Below are 16,062 nucleotides of genomic sequence, written 5' to 3'. Positions count from 1 at the left end.
TCGAGCTCTGATTTCTCTTATTTTATTTTGATGATCATTCCTACCTATGTAGGTTGGGCTCAACAAAATATTTTCGCATTCGGAAGAGAAAGTTGGTGACTGAAATTTCGTAAATAGATCTCGCCACGACGAAAAACGTCTTTGCTTTAATGACTTCCATCCCAACTCGCGTATCGTATCTGCCATAATCTCTACCCTATTACGTGATAATACAAAACGAGCTGCCCTTTTTTGCATCCTTTGGATGTCCTCCGTCAATCCCACCTGGTAAGGATCCCACACCGCGCAGCAATATTCTAACAGAGGACGAACGAGTGTAGTGTAAGCTGTCTTTTTAGTGGACTTGTTGCATCTTCTAAGTGTCCTGCCAATGAAACGCAACCTTTGGCTCGCCTTCCCCACAATATTATCTATGTGGTCTTTCCAACTGAAGTTGTTCGTAATTTTAACACCCAGGTTTTAGTTGAATTGACAGCCTTGAGAATTGTATTATTTATCGAGTAATCTAATTCCAACGGATCTATTTTGGAACTCAGTAGGATCACCTCACACTTTTCGTTATTTAGCGACAACTGCCACCTGTTACACAGCCGGCCGAAGTGGCCGTGCGGTTAAAGGCGCTGCAGTCTGGAACCGCAAGACCGCTACGGTCGCAGGTTCGAATCCTGCCTCGGGCATGGATGGTTGTGATGTCCTTAGGTTAGTTAGGTTTAACTAGTTCTAAGTTCTAGGGGACTAATGACCTCAGCAGTTGAGTCCCATAGCGCTCAGAGCCATTTTTGAACCACCTGTTACACCATACAGCAATCTTTTCTAAATCGCTTTGCAACTGATACTGGTCTTCGGATGACCTTACTAGACGGTAAATTACAGCATCATCTGCGAACAACCTAAGTGAACTGCTCAGATTGTCACCCAGGTCATTTATATAGATCAGGAACAGCAGAGGCCCCAGGACGCTTCCCTGGGGAACACTTGATATCACTTCAGTTTTACTCGATGATTTGCCGTCTGTTACTACAAACTGCGACCTTTCTGATAGGAAATCACGAATCCAGTCGCACAACTGAGACGGTACCCCATAGGCCCGCAGCTTTATTAGAAGTCGCTTGTGAGGAACGGTGTCAAAAGCTTTCCGGAAATCTAGAAATACTGAATCAACTTGAGATCCCCTGTCGATAGCGGCCATAACTTCGTGGGAATAAAGAGCTATCTGCGTTGTACAAGAACGATGTTTTCTGAAACTATGCTGATTACGTATCAATAATGTTTGAATACAGTATATGCTCCAAAACCCTACTGCAAACCGACGTCAATGATATAGGTCTGTAGTTCGATGGATTACTCTTACTACCCTTCTTAAACACTGGTGCGACCTGCGAAATTTTCCAATCTGTAGGTACAGATCTATCGGTGAGCGAGCGGTTGCATATGATTGCTAAGTATGGAGCTATTGTATCAGCGTAATCTGAAAGGAACCTAATCGGTATACAATCTGGACCTGAAGACTTGCCCGTATCCAGCGATTTGAGTTGCTTCACAACCCCTAAGGTATCTACTTCTAAGAAATTCATGCTAGCAGCTGTTCGTGTTTCAAATTCTGGAATATTCCATTCGTCTTCCCTAGTGAAGGAATTTCAGAAAACTGCGTTCAATAACTCCGCTTTAGCGGCAAATCAATAGTTCCTTCCTTTCCTGTCCTTTCCTTTCTCTCCACTCCACCTTAAATTAACACAACCATTTACATAAATTGTGGCGTGACTCAAACTGTATGTTTCGTTCCGACGAACGTATCAGTGGGCTAAGCACCAAATAGCTACTTTAGTATCATTTTCAGTACAATATGCTGTACATTATACTCCTTAACATAAAGAAAAATTATGGAACGAAGTACGTATTGTCTCCTCAGTAAGAAATGTTGCAAATTTATATGATGAGTGTTCACTAAAGCGTACTATGCAGCTTTGTCTGCTGTCTCTCAACCATAAGGACGATATGTACAACATTCTTAACCAGTGTAAGGGGCCTGTTTTTTACATTTATTTCTGCCAACTAATCTGAGTAAACTGTGTGAAGAAAATTGAACTGCCAGGTCATTTAATGTGGTTGATGCTCTTGGACGTTGGCTGCACGAGACATACGAGTATCCTACCGTGAAGCTTCGTAAACATGTGTAATCCATGTCGTATCCTTTCGCTGACATATGACGAATTATTAAACCCTGGTCAATATTAGAGTCATATTTCCGCACCATTCTCGTTTCAATGTACGTGTTTGACTGGTAGTGCGTCATTGCTGATACGTGCACGGTTCCAGTTAAATGCTCCGCGCTGCATAATGACTGTTTTCCAGGATCCTCTTCACACAGCGCCCTGGTTTTCGCTCTTTCCTACATCATTTTCCGTCGAGTCTCGAGTTTTTGAAGTTTCTGCTTCGGAATGAGAGTGTACAGAGAGGTAACGAATGATTCGCAGACGGACCCTTATTAAAGCAGACGATCAATCGAATAGCAGAGGCGTACCATATTAATAAAGAATAAAATAAATATCTGATCTACTAGAAGCTAATCAAGAGCGGATGTTCCAGTCAAAGCCACATCACTACACGGGAGAACTGTGATTATTATCAAAGCTTCATCGGAAAGAATTTCTCCGAATCCATTTAACGCCATAACGACGAGGTAACTACCGTGCCGCAACATGTATCAACTGAGAGAGGCTGCTTTGGATTACATGGATCGTCACTTCCACTTACTGCTGTTACTCCTCTTCCCCGAACGATGCTTCAGAGTGCTTCTGTGCGGAGGATCCAGCAGAGAATTAATTTTTGTTTTTAATTTTTCTCCATTTACTCTACGCTACTCTCAGGCCTCTACGAATTTTTCAGTATGTGTGTAAGCGTATAGTATGTAAAATTTTGTTACGTGGCCGAACGCGGTAAGTGATAATGTAGAAGACACTGCAGCGAGTTACCTTTGTACCCTCTGGAACGAGCAACGCTTACTCCATGGGATAGCATTATGAATTTAAAAGCTTTTCTTCGGATTACTTCTGGTTAAAGAAAAAATTGTAATTAATCATATTACGTCCGATGTGGGAGAAGAATCCACTCATTGTATTAAAAGTTACTAAATTTGTGAGCTATGGAAATTCTGAAAATAAGTAATTACCTACATTAGTCAAGGTAAGCTCAGTGAATTTATCGACAATGTTTCAATCATATTTCATCTACCAGAAACATTTTCGACGTAAGATACAGGGAAGCGTGAAGGTTGACGGGTTGGTCGAATCCTCGCGAGTCACTTAAAAAAAAAAGAGGTTGCGTATTAATGTACAACATAGTCTATTTATCGGATCATCCTACACCCTGAGTTTCGTCGTACCACGTTAGACGAACTCCCTGACTCTTAAATCAGACGCATGATTTCATTTGAAAGACAGTCATTCGCCGATAAATGATTTCAGCAAAGTTGTTCAAGTTTCTTTGGCAGATATATTACGTAATGTTCGCATTTGTTGGATTACACGAGCTGAGGACATTCAGATTTGTCTGTCCCTTAAGACAGAGTTCCAACAACAGCTAGAAGACGACGACACTGTATTGCTCTCTGCTAAAAGAGAAATCTAATAACAGCTAACAAACATTATTAATTCAATTTAATCAGTTTCACATCTGGTACCCTATAAACACCCATGTCAACTAGACCAGTAACGTATGCACACATTTAATTGCCTTTTTAACTTATCAGCCAGCATTCAGTTATACAGATATGCTCTGGTTAGATGGAGTATCAGTGGAGACCAGTGACAGGACTTAAATGTTGTACAAAGAAGTAAGCCGGCCGGGGTGGCCGAGCGGTTCTAGGCGCTACAGTCTAGAACCGCGCGACCGCTACGGTCGCAGGTTCGAATCCTGCCTCGGGCATGGATGTGTGTGATGTCCTTAGGTTAGTTATGTTTAAGTAGTTCTAAGTTCAGTGGGACTAATGACCTCAGAAGTTAAGTCCCATAGTGCTCAGAGAGATTTGAACCATTTTTGAATAAGGAAGTAATTGGTTTCTATTCTCTGTCACGTATTGCAGTAGGCGAACCTGGAGGAGACAATCAGCTGATATACTGAGTACATCGTATCCACTTGACACAGTACTATTCGGTTACTGGTGAGCTAAACTCTACATATTAATTATGAGGAGATGTTCAATGGTGTCAGCTCATGGGTAATTGTATTGTAGTTTTCTTGTATCAGCAAAGAGTTCCAGAAGCCGATAATAGTAGTTTTAGTTTTTATACTGTATGTAGTCAAAACTTCAGATCAGGGACTAAATATTTCAGTCAGTGTGACTTTAGCTGTGTAAGTGAACTTATCTATTTCTTGGAAGGGATACTGTTCGGTTTTGTGGAATTTCACTGTGTTATGGTCAAAACCAGATATTATGGAACAATAACATATGTGCAGCCTGTAGAAGAACCGGTCGAGACAGATCGTAATGCGAGTGAACCAAAGGTATAAATCTGAAAGGAGTTAAGATTACTTTCCTAGGGAATTCGAAACGCCCGTTAAGGGGCCCTTCGCCAGTCTACCAAGTCACAAAGACATAGGAAATTTACCCACTAAGCATGATTTTATTGTCTTACTGAAGAAAGTAAGTGGGATTCCTCAGCAACAAGCAAATCTTGCTACAAGAGTTAGAGAATTAGCCACTGAGATAAAAGAGCTGAATGACTAGCAGGTACAATTTGCTCATCAGGTGACATCACTCACTAGTGACGCACAGGAATTTAAAACTCGACAGGAAACACTAATTTCACCATTATAGACATATTTGTATAGGTACCGAACATTACTTCAGGCCATGAGAAAATAATTCAGGAAACGTTTGATGACTTAAGCGATACCTGAGGTACACATCTGTAAATTTTCAACCGTTTCATCACGCAAAAGTGCTGTCATTTGTTGGGCATCACTGCGAAAATACCAGCAAATCAATGTGGCACAACGCGATATCGTGACCGCCGGAGTATACAAATGTCGTTGGTTCGCTATGTTCTACTGGGTAATTGAAGATTGTTTTCGTTATTTGGCATGGTAATGATTGAGAGATCATTTTACTATCATTACAACAGAGAATGTTTCGTAATTAGTTAATTTAGTTAGTAAAATGTAGCCAAGTGTACAAAGCATTTTCTGAAAACAGATACATAATTTTGTATACATCTTGCATCTAAAATCGTCAAAAAAACGTGTACGAGCATTATCACTTAAGGGAAAATTTTCTTACCTCCAGAAAAATTCATGTCTGAAGGATTAAATAAGTATTGGCCACTAAGTATACAGGAGAGATTTCGCTTGCAAGCATTCCGTCATGAGCCATTTACATTTAGAAATGGAATTTTGAGAAGGTACTTCGAAAAAAATGTAATAAAATCCAAGTGCTGGAAGCAACAATTACCACGGACAAATTGCGTCCGAATATTAAAAAATAATCTACCTATGAATGTCAGGGAAAAGCTCCTGCAAGTAGCTGTAGGTAATTTAGGAGGTATTTCTATACGCTGTCTTTGCGATTGACCTTATGCTTGAAGATAAGTGAGTAAGAGATCCGAGTAATGGAACGAGGTCGAACGGCTCAGGGCCTAGCAATTCAAGAAATAGCAATCAACTGGTGTGAGAGAAGAATGTGAATCGGCAAGCGGGTAACAATCAGACGTCCGGTTTCGTAAGCTAAGGCTCGCAGAGGCATAATGGGGAATAATTTCCGATCGAAGAAAAACCGTGGTATCATTTATAGCGCAGTGTACCATTAAAACCAAAATATTCAGCAAGCGAAATGATATCCGGGGATCCCTACTAAAAACAGTGATTGGCAAAATCGATCACCTGTAATTACAGAAGTAACTTGTGAAGGAAATCGTCTGTAGAATGCTAGTCCGGTAAAATAAGATCATATTTTCACCAACTGCGACATAAACGCGTGTACAAACAGTGATCCAATACTGTAAAATGCTTTTTTATTCTAGTCTATGATCACAAATGATTCTTTAGACGATGACCGGTTTCACTCTGTAATGACCATCCTCAGATCTTTTTTACACCATGTCCTAATGGCATCGTCAAACCATATAAATATAATCAGCATAGCGTCGTCATATAGATTTAAAATATGGTGTACAATAGGCCACATCGTCCACATAGTGCTTATTGCCAACTAGCTACTCATGAGTCATTACAGACTGAAACCGGTCATCGTCTAAAGAATTCATTTGTGATCATAGACTGGAATAAAAAAGCATTTATAAGATCATATTCCTCTAACCCGATCCAAGCAGCTGATCGATGGGACGGGGAAAAATTGCCAGCGATAATTTTTTAAGGAACAATTAAGAGGAAGATATCAGAGTAGAGTTGACTGCTGATACTGAAACAAGTGAGAAGAAGTATCCGATGGTACCACAATCCATAATAAGGCCATGGTAGAAGGTGAACCTGCAAAAATTATTTTAGAGAAATTGGTTTCTGTAAATGTTGTATCGGCGAATTTATTTCACAAGATAGTGTAACGGAAGAAGTTACCCATATTCCCATTGATAATTTGTAAGATTATCGGGACTATTAGCAGTAAATCTTGCAGAGTAAATTTGTACACTCATTGATAATTACACTACGACATGTAGCAAATCGATGCACGTTCTTTGTGTCGATTGTTTGTAGTAGACTTCATTCTCAGGATGGAATTTTTTCGTGGGCAAGGTTCATTTTTCGAGAGCGTCATGTCGCATTGCGGATTAATGGAGAAGTAACTCGATTAGATCTTACTAAACAAGGTAACAGCTGACTATAATGCACGCAGAAACATCTACGTCTTGAGAACGAAAAACACCTTCACACACAAAATTTACCCTTCTGGAAAATGTGCGTGCTTCCACTACATACGAAAGTCCAAAGAACACTTTAGGAACACCAGCAGCTTCCTTCGTTACAAAAACAGCAACACACACAAGGCTAAAGAGCTATAGTCTCATAAAGATTTCCATAAATATTATTCATCAGCGGAAAACAGAGACTACACCTCAATGGACGTTCAAATGTTAATGTCCGATAAATTCTAGTTACATTTTGTTTAAATACTAGTAGTGTATGTTTTAGTACAGTGAGAAGTACATCAAGATGAATATCGTCATCCAAGGTTGTGCTAATTGAGCACAATTTGGGTTTTCTAACTTCTAGTATGGATTTTATTCTTATAGCATATTAATGATGACCCTTTTTCTTTCAGAACATTAAATCTTATAATACAATATATATATATATATATATATATATATATATATATATATATATATATATATATATATATATATCGTAAAACTCTATTTTTGTTGTGTATAAGAGTTCTTGAAAATTGGTATCAACTTTCCGTATAATTAATTCAACTTTTGTCCAATTTTAGTTACGTAAGCTCAGTTATCTGAGCAAATTCGATTTTAATCTTTTTGCATAAAATCATTACTACTGAATATAGTGAGACTTGTTAGTTTAATAACAGATAAATTAGAACGATTTTAAATAAATGAATCGACAAGTAAAACCAGTGATTAAAATATGAGGTAGTACGAATGACTAGCTTGCCTAAATTGATGTTTAGGACTCTGCACACTTTGCATCCTTCTGAGACTGCTTAGTCGTTTCATCGGTCGAAAAAGGGCGTGGTTATTGGAAAGGATGAGTGATGAGCTGAATGTAATTTGCTTCAGAATGGTATTCCTTTCCATGTACGTAGAGATTAATTGATGCTGTGGTACTGTTGTTGTGAGAAATATTCAATTAACAATAATGGTATGATACTGACTAGTGTAAGTTGACAGAGACCATTAGGAGAATTTTTAATTTATCAGATACGCCGAACCCATGCAGAACATTAAATTAATGAATGTAATGCAACACTGTAACCAGTAGATAACCGTATATTTTTGTCCTGCGAGCATGTGTGGTTATGAACGTAAGTGTGACTGACTTTAACATGGAACGCTCAGTGGCTGTGATTATGTTACTGTAAATACCCGATCTTTAAATGTCATTAACCTTAATCGTCTGTGTATTTGATTGAAACCAGTACAACGGATATATTTGCATTCCTTAAGTGAAAATTCTTCACACCTGGAAAATAACTATTTCCGAAGCAAATGAAATCGGATCTATCTACTTCAATAAAATATCCATGTGTGTGTCTGAACCGGTTCTTTACAGCTCTAACTAGGAAGCGACATTCGATTGGTTTGTAATTATGTTGCATGTATTCCCGTAACCACTGATGATACGATGCTTTGACGGTCAAGGCCCTGCCAGGTGTCACGTTTCTTCCTATGCATACCACACCCAACCAGACACAGTATTCCAAATAAACACTACCAAGATAAATTCTTAGCCTGTTCCAGCATGCATTACGTCTTGTGGTCTACATCTGCTCCCGCTCTCCTCTAAAGACATTTCATTCGGTTCCAGATTCGGGGTCAAATTTAAAGCGGTCAGAATTGTAATCAAATTCTATCAGAACGTCTGATTTGTTAAACTCTAAATCAAGAACAGTTTGGGGTTGAGTCGAGGTTTTCCTGTGCCCTTTTAAAATTCAACTTTGGTCAAACATCAAAGTAAATAAATGTCTTGTACAGCCAAACCAGAATCAGTAGATCAATGGTATTTAGTGATGATCATTGTACACTGAAGAGTTAAAGAGACTGGTATAGGTGCACAATATCGTGTAGGGCCCCGCGAGCACCCAGATGCGCCACAAAACTACGTGGCATGGACTCGACTGATGTCTAAAGTGCTGCTGGAGGGAACTGACACCATTGGTCCCGGAGAGCTGTCCATAAACCCGTAAGAGTGCAAAGCGGTGGAGATCTCTTCTTAACAGCACGTTGCAAGACTAACCAGATATGCTCAATAATGTTCATGTCTGGAGAGTTTGGTGGCCAGCGGAAATGATTAAACTCAGAAGAGTCTTCCTGAAGGCGCTCTATAGCAGTTCTGGACGTGTGGCTGTCGCATTGTCCGGTTGGAACTGGCCCAGTCCGTCAGAATGCCCTATTGACATGAATGGATGCAGGTGCTAAGACAGGACTCTTACGTACAAGTTTGTGTCACCTGTCAGAGTCCTGTCTAGACATATCACGGGTCCCATATCACTCCCACTACACACGCCCCACATTACAGAGCCTCCACCAGTTTAAACAGTCCCCTGCTGACATAGAGGGCCCACGGATTCATGAGCTTGCTCCATACCCTTACACATCCACACGCTCGATACAATATGAGACTAGTCCTCCTAGACAACATTTTTCCAGTTATCATCAGTCTAATGTTGGTGTTGACGGGCCCAGGCGCGGCGTAAAGCTTTCTTTCATGCAGTCATCAAGGGTACAAGAGTCGGTTCTCGGCTCCGAAAGGCTATATCGATGATGTTTCGTTGAATGGTTCGCACGGTGACACTTATTGTTGGTCCAGCACTGACATATGCTGCAGTTTGCGGAGGTGCTGCACTTCTGTCACGTTGAACGATTCTCTTCAGTCGTCTTTGGTCCCATTATGGAGGATCTTTTTCAGTCCTCAGCGATGTCGAAGATTTGATGTCTTACCGTATTCATGATATTCTCTAAACACTCGTGAAGTGGTCGTACGGAAAAATTTCACTCCATCGCTATATCGAAGACGCTGTGTCCCATCACTCGTGCGTCGACTTTAACACCACGTTCAAACTCACTTAAATCTTGATCACCTGAATTCCAGCAGCTGTATCTGATTTACAAACTGCGCCAGACACTTGTTATCTAACATAGGCGTTGCCGACACTGGCGACGTATTCAGCCTGTTTACACACCTCTGTATTTGAATACGCATGCCTATACTACTTTCTTTGGCACTTGTGTGTAAATTCAGAATGAAGGTAGGTCACGCAATGTAATTTGCCAAATTCACAGATTTTCAACTTCGAAGTTGGTGACTAATTCAAAGGCGATACTCGTAATCGACTACGAAACCACACAAACGGTAAGACTGAAATTCAGATGATAATTTAATGAACAATTATGAGTTTAATTAATTTACAATTAAAGTAAGGTAATGGCTGCCAATTTCATGAATTATTCATTGACTACCACGGGGAGACATAAGCTATCCCCATCTCTCTACGAAATTCCCTCCGTGTGAGTGTTAAGTGCAAATTAGGTGAAGATTTGCTAAGTGATCGAGCGGGCGCCGAGGGAGTTACATACACTATCTGATCAGAAGTATCCGGACACCTAGCTGAAAATGACTTACAAGTTCGTGCCACCCTCCGTCAGTAGTGCTGGAGTTCAATATGGCGTTGGCCCACCCTTGGCCTTGATGATAGCTTCCACTCTCGCAGGCATACGCTCAATCAGGTGGTGGAAGGTTTCTTGGGGAATCGCACCTCAGTCATCACGGAGTGCTGCACTGAGGACAGGAGTCGATGTCCGTCGGTGAGGCCTGGCACGAAGTCGACGTTCCAAAACATCCCAAAGGTGCTCTGTAGGATACAGGTCAGGATTCTGTGCAGGCCAGTCCATCACAGGGATGTTATTCTCGTGTAACCACTACGCCACAAGCCATACATTATTAACAGATACTCGATCGTGCTGAAAGATGCAATCGCCATCCCCGAATTGCTCTTCAAAAGTGGGAAGCAAGAAGGTGCTTAAAACATCAATGTAGGCCTGTGCTCCGGTAGTGCCACGCAAAACAACAAGACGTGCAAGCTGTCTCCATGAAAAACACGACCACACCATAACACAACCGCCTCCGAACTCTTCTGTTGGCAGTAAGCACTCTGGCAGGTGACGTTCACCAGGCATTCGCGTAACCTACACCCTGCGATCGGATCACCACATTGTGTACCGTGATTCGTCACTCCACACACCATTTTTCCACTGTTCGATGGTCAAACGTTTCCTCTTATTACGCGAAACGAGGCGTCGTTTGGCATTTACCGGCGGGAGGTGTGGCTTATGAGCAGCCGCTCGGCCATGAAATCCAAGTTTTCTCACCCCTCGCCTAACTGCCATAGTACTTGCAGTAGATCCTGCTTCAGTTTGGAATTCCTGTGTGATGGTCTGGATAGATCTTTGCCTATTACACATTACGACCCTCTTTAGCTGTCGGTGGTCTCTGTCAGTCAACAGACGAGGTCAGCCTGTACGCTTTTGCGCTCTACGTGTCCGTACGCGTTTCCACTTCACCGTCACATCGGAAAAAGTGGACCTAGGGATGTTTAGGAATGTGGAAATGCCGCATACAGACGTATGACACAAGTGATACCCAGTCAACTGACCACGTTCGAAGTCCGTTAGAAAGGCAGAGCATCCCATTCTGCATTCTCACGGTGTCTAATGGCTACTGATGTCGATGATATGGACTATCTGGCAGTAGGTAGTAGCACAATGCACCTAATATGAAAAAAAAGGTATGTTTTTGGGGGAGTCCGGATCCTTTTTATACTGAATGTACCCTGTGGATCGAGCGACGCTCACACCATGAGAGGACATTACAGACTTAAGATATTTTCTTCGGATTACTTCTAGTTGAAAGAAACGCTCTAATATGCTGTAATTTATGAAATTACGTCCGGTGTCGATTGAGAATCGACTTATTGTATTAAAGGATAATATAGCTGTATATTTTCGTAATTTTGAAAATACAGGGACGACATTAACAAAGTCGACAATCTGCAGGGACGAATTCCTGGGTGGAAATGCAGGCAAAAGTGTTCTGTGGATATGTGTCCGGATATGTGCAACGACAACAATTCGTTGCGGAACACAATACAGAGCTGCGTTGTATCCACGTTACAACAGATGTGAAATTCGTTACGGGTAGTGGGCGTAGTAACGTTTCTCATCCAAGACCCACATAATCGCCAGTTGGCGATACTCGATCGTTGGCGGGCCAGTTGCCTGAGCTTTTACTAGGTTTCGTCTCAATACCCCATAGAACTCGGTCCTCCAAACCTGCTGTACGCACAATCCGCCTCCTCCCTGCACGATCGTTTCCCTGAAAGTACTGCGTCAATCACACAGCCTGCAACACACAACGTGGTCAGAGGAGCGGTCATTCTTCAGCTCCGTCTGCCGTGGCAAAGATACATTACTGGACCCGTGTTCATAGGACCTTGTTTCCATTCCACTCAGAAATCCGTTCCTGCAGTTGCCGGTTTTATTAATGCTCAACAGGGTGTTTTGGAAGTGGTGGTCAATAATTCACACATGGAAAGTACAGGCTAAAATTAGCTAAAAAAGGTCCAATAATCGTGGTTTCGCAATTCAACCATTGCCGAGGTATCGCATTAAACTGTGTTGGGAAGCAACTGTTAACACCCGAGGATACCGCAGGATCGACTATCTGTCTGTCTGTCTACGCATGAGCAACTACTTCCCTTTCTTCCTCAGTGCAATGTCCGTACCGGCCCCACAATCAGTTACCAACGAGAAGCCGCCTTGGACAGAGGTTACTCCAACGGAAAATACGCTGACATGCACTTCATGTATGACAAAGCGAATGGCAATGCCTTCGATGCTGCACGATTGTATGAAAAAGCTTTTCTTCCCCGCAGGCAACCCGACAGGCGTACATTTAGCCGGTTATGTCAGCGCCTTCGAGAAACCTGGAGTTTCGCACACCATATAGGAGAAGCCGACGCAGACCTATAACACCCGATGTTGACAAAAGAATGTTACGTATTGTACACGAACGTCCGAGTACTTCAACAAGGAGGATTGGTACCGTGAATAGCAGAGTGTGACAGATTTTACGCCTGCAAGTACTCTATCCATCATCTGCAGTGAGTGCAGTCCCTCAGCACTGCAGACGTCCTTCCCGAAGAGAATTTTTGCCAATGGGTACAACAACAGTGTATCCTGAATGCCCCGTTTGTAAGCACAGATGAGACCGGATTTACTTGTGACGCTATTTTTAACTATCATAACGGTCACATCTGGGCCGATGTCAATCCTAATGCAACACACCTGTCACTACATCAGCAACGTTCTCCACTAAACGTCTGGACAGGACTGCTCGGGAACTGCATAACTGGACCACACCTTCTACCACATGGACTAACCAGACAACAGCACATGCTGTTTCTGCGGACTGTCCTTCCATATGTACATGATGATGTCCCATTGTACCAACGCCTGAACATATGGCTTCTGCGTCACGATACTCCAGCACAATTCCGAGTGAGCCGGCTTCTAACTAGGAAGTATGGTCAACATTGGATAGGTAGAGGAGGGCCTGTGCCATGGCTTCCAAGGTCTCCGGTTTTAAATCCCATGGGTTTCTGAGTATGGGGTCATGTCAAAATCCTGGTACACGCTACCGAGGTCAACATCTCTTCAAGAATTACGCTTGCGGATTGATGTGGCCTTCCAGCATTTACAGAATTCCCCAGGACTGCCTAAGAGGATTCGCAACTCATTTCAGCGACGAGTGTAGTATTGCAATCAGACGCATGAATATTTCGATTACCTACTTTAATACTTTAACGTTTAGAGATGGTTCAAATGGCTCTGAGCACTATGGGACTTAACTTCTGAGATCATTAGTCCCCTAGAACTTAGCACTACTTAAACCTAACACACCCATGCCCGAGGCATGACTCAAACCCGTGACAGTAGCGGTCGCGCGCTTCCAGACTGTAGCGCCTAGAACCTCTCGGCCACACCGGTCGGCGTTTAGAGATGCATTGTGTTCCTAGTCAGTGATGAACCGCAACACAAAATTTGTTATATCACTATAACGGTTGATTTGTGGACATGTCTATTGGAACTTCTAAGCTCGTTTTGGCGTGTGCTTTACATTTACTAATTATTGATCATTACTTCTGAAATACCCTGTATAGTTATGTACGTTAATCAAAGTCTGTAAAGTGAATTCCTCGACAACTATTGAATCCTACTTCATGTACCAGGAAGTTTCTCGAACTAAAGGGAAGCTTGAAGGCTAACGAATTGGTCGTATCCTTGTGATTCACAAAAACTTTTAAAAAACGGAACTGCAAGTTGACGTACAACATAATCGGTACACGCGATCATCTTGCACGCTTAGCTGCGTTAATAGCACATTAGACGAACTCCCCGGTTCTTAAATAAGACAAAGGGTCTCACGGCAGAGATGATCAATGTTAATCAATGATTTCAACAAAGCCTTTCAGGTTCCTTTGGCGGATAGATTATGCGGTGCTGGTATTTGGTAAGACAGAGATTCAACACCAGGTGAAAGAGAAAGACATTGAGTTCCTTTCAGCAAAAGAAAATATATTCACAATTAACAAATATTATTGATTTAATTTAATCTGCTCCATGTGTGATAGATTTTAAAAATAGATGTGAACTGGCCCAGCAGTCTTTAGAGAACTTTAATGATTTTTTAAGTTATCAACCACAGATATAGTTTAAATACTCCCTTTAGATATAGTATAACTCTGAATGAACTTTCAAAAAAACTTATAATGTAGCTATTTTTAAATCTTACGCATATTAATATCCCGGAAGCTGACGATCTAATTCATTATTCACCATGGGAGAAAGATAAATAGCTTCGTTATTACAGAGAGAGAGGTTTTTCACGTGAAACAGAACTTCATGCCTGTTTCAAAACCGTTTTGCTCTAGAAAAGATCGTCAGATAATGTAACCCTGCCAACAAGCAGTGACATTTCAAATAAACGGTTGCTCCACTTGGTAGTCGCAATTTGTGGGTGTTTTTAATTACTGTTGTATTTACTTTCATCTCCGCTTTTGATGCATGCAAATAGCAGATTACTGTCACGCTGGCACCGCGCAAGTATTAAATACCACATATAGCCATAAAAGTCGAAGCTGTTAATAAAAACGAGGTGACTGTAAATGGGTATAAGCTGCCTCAGTGCAGAAACTCGGAATGTAAAAATACAAACAAATGTCTCTGAATTTACTGTTATGTGGAGGTACTCCTATCTTGAATGATAGGTCGAACTCACGACATTTCCGCACGGTATTGGCACACTCCTAAATTCTTAGCAGGTAAACGATGAAAAAGTAATATGTACATTTAAGTAAGATTATTTCTCAGGCACAAGTCTGACTCTTGTTTCGCTGAAGCTGATGAAATGTCACTAATGGCTTGCGTTGTTCTCTTGGTTTGCGTAGATGTGCAAAAATAGTGCTCGTTGTGCGACTCACGATTACATTTGTGATAATAGCGATGCTCAGTTCTACAGTTGATTTGATACATACAGATACACATGTAGTTAGGGCTGCTGTTTGGACTAAAGCTTGGTCCTTAACTGATCGACTGAACTCAGGTGTTCAGTTCCATAGATACAATATGAGATCAAAAGTATCGGGACACCCTCAAAAACTTGCGTTTTTCGTATTAGATGCATTGTGGTGCCACCTACTGCCAGGTACTCCGTGTCAGCGACATCAGTAGTCATTAGAGATAGTGAGAGAGCAGAATGGGACGCTCTGCAGAATTCATGGACTTCGAACGTGCTCAGATGATTGGGTGTCACTAGTGTCATACGTATGCATGTGAGATTTCCACATTCCTAAACAGCCCTAGGTCCACTGTTTCCGTAGTGACAGTGAAGTAGAAACGTGAATGTACAGCACAAAAACGTACTGGCCGGCCTCGTCTGTTGACTGACGGAGATCGCCGACAGTTGAAGAGGGTCGTAGTGTGTAATTGGCAGACATCTATCTAGACCGTCACACAGGAATTCTAAACTGCATCATGATCCACTGCAAGTACTGTGACAGTTAGGCGGGAGGTGAGAAACTTGGATTTCATGGTCGAGCGGCTGCTCACAAGCCACACATCATGCCCGTAAATGCCAAACGAAGCCTCGGTTGGTGTAAGCAGCGCAGACATTGGACCTTTGAACAGAGAAAAAGCGTTTTATGGAATGACGAATCACGGTACACAGTGTGGCGATCCGATGGCAGGGTGTGGGTATGGCGAGTGCAGGTGAACGTCATCTGCCAGTGTTTGCAGTGCCAACAGCAGAATTCGC

The sequence above is a fragment of the Schistocerca americana genome, chromosome 1, assembly GCF_021461395.2.
Source record: "Schistocerca americana isolate TAMUIC-IGC-003095 chromosome 1, iqSchAmer2.1, whole genome shotgun sequence".
Taxonomy (NCBI): Eukaryota; Metazoa; Arthropoda; class Insecta; order Orthoptera; family Acrididae; genus Schistocerca; species Schistocerca americana.
Note: the sequence above shows the minus strand (reverse complement) of the source record.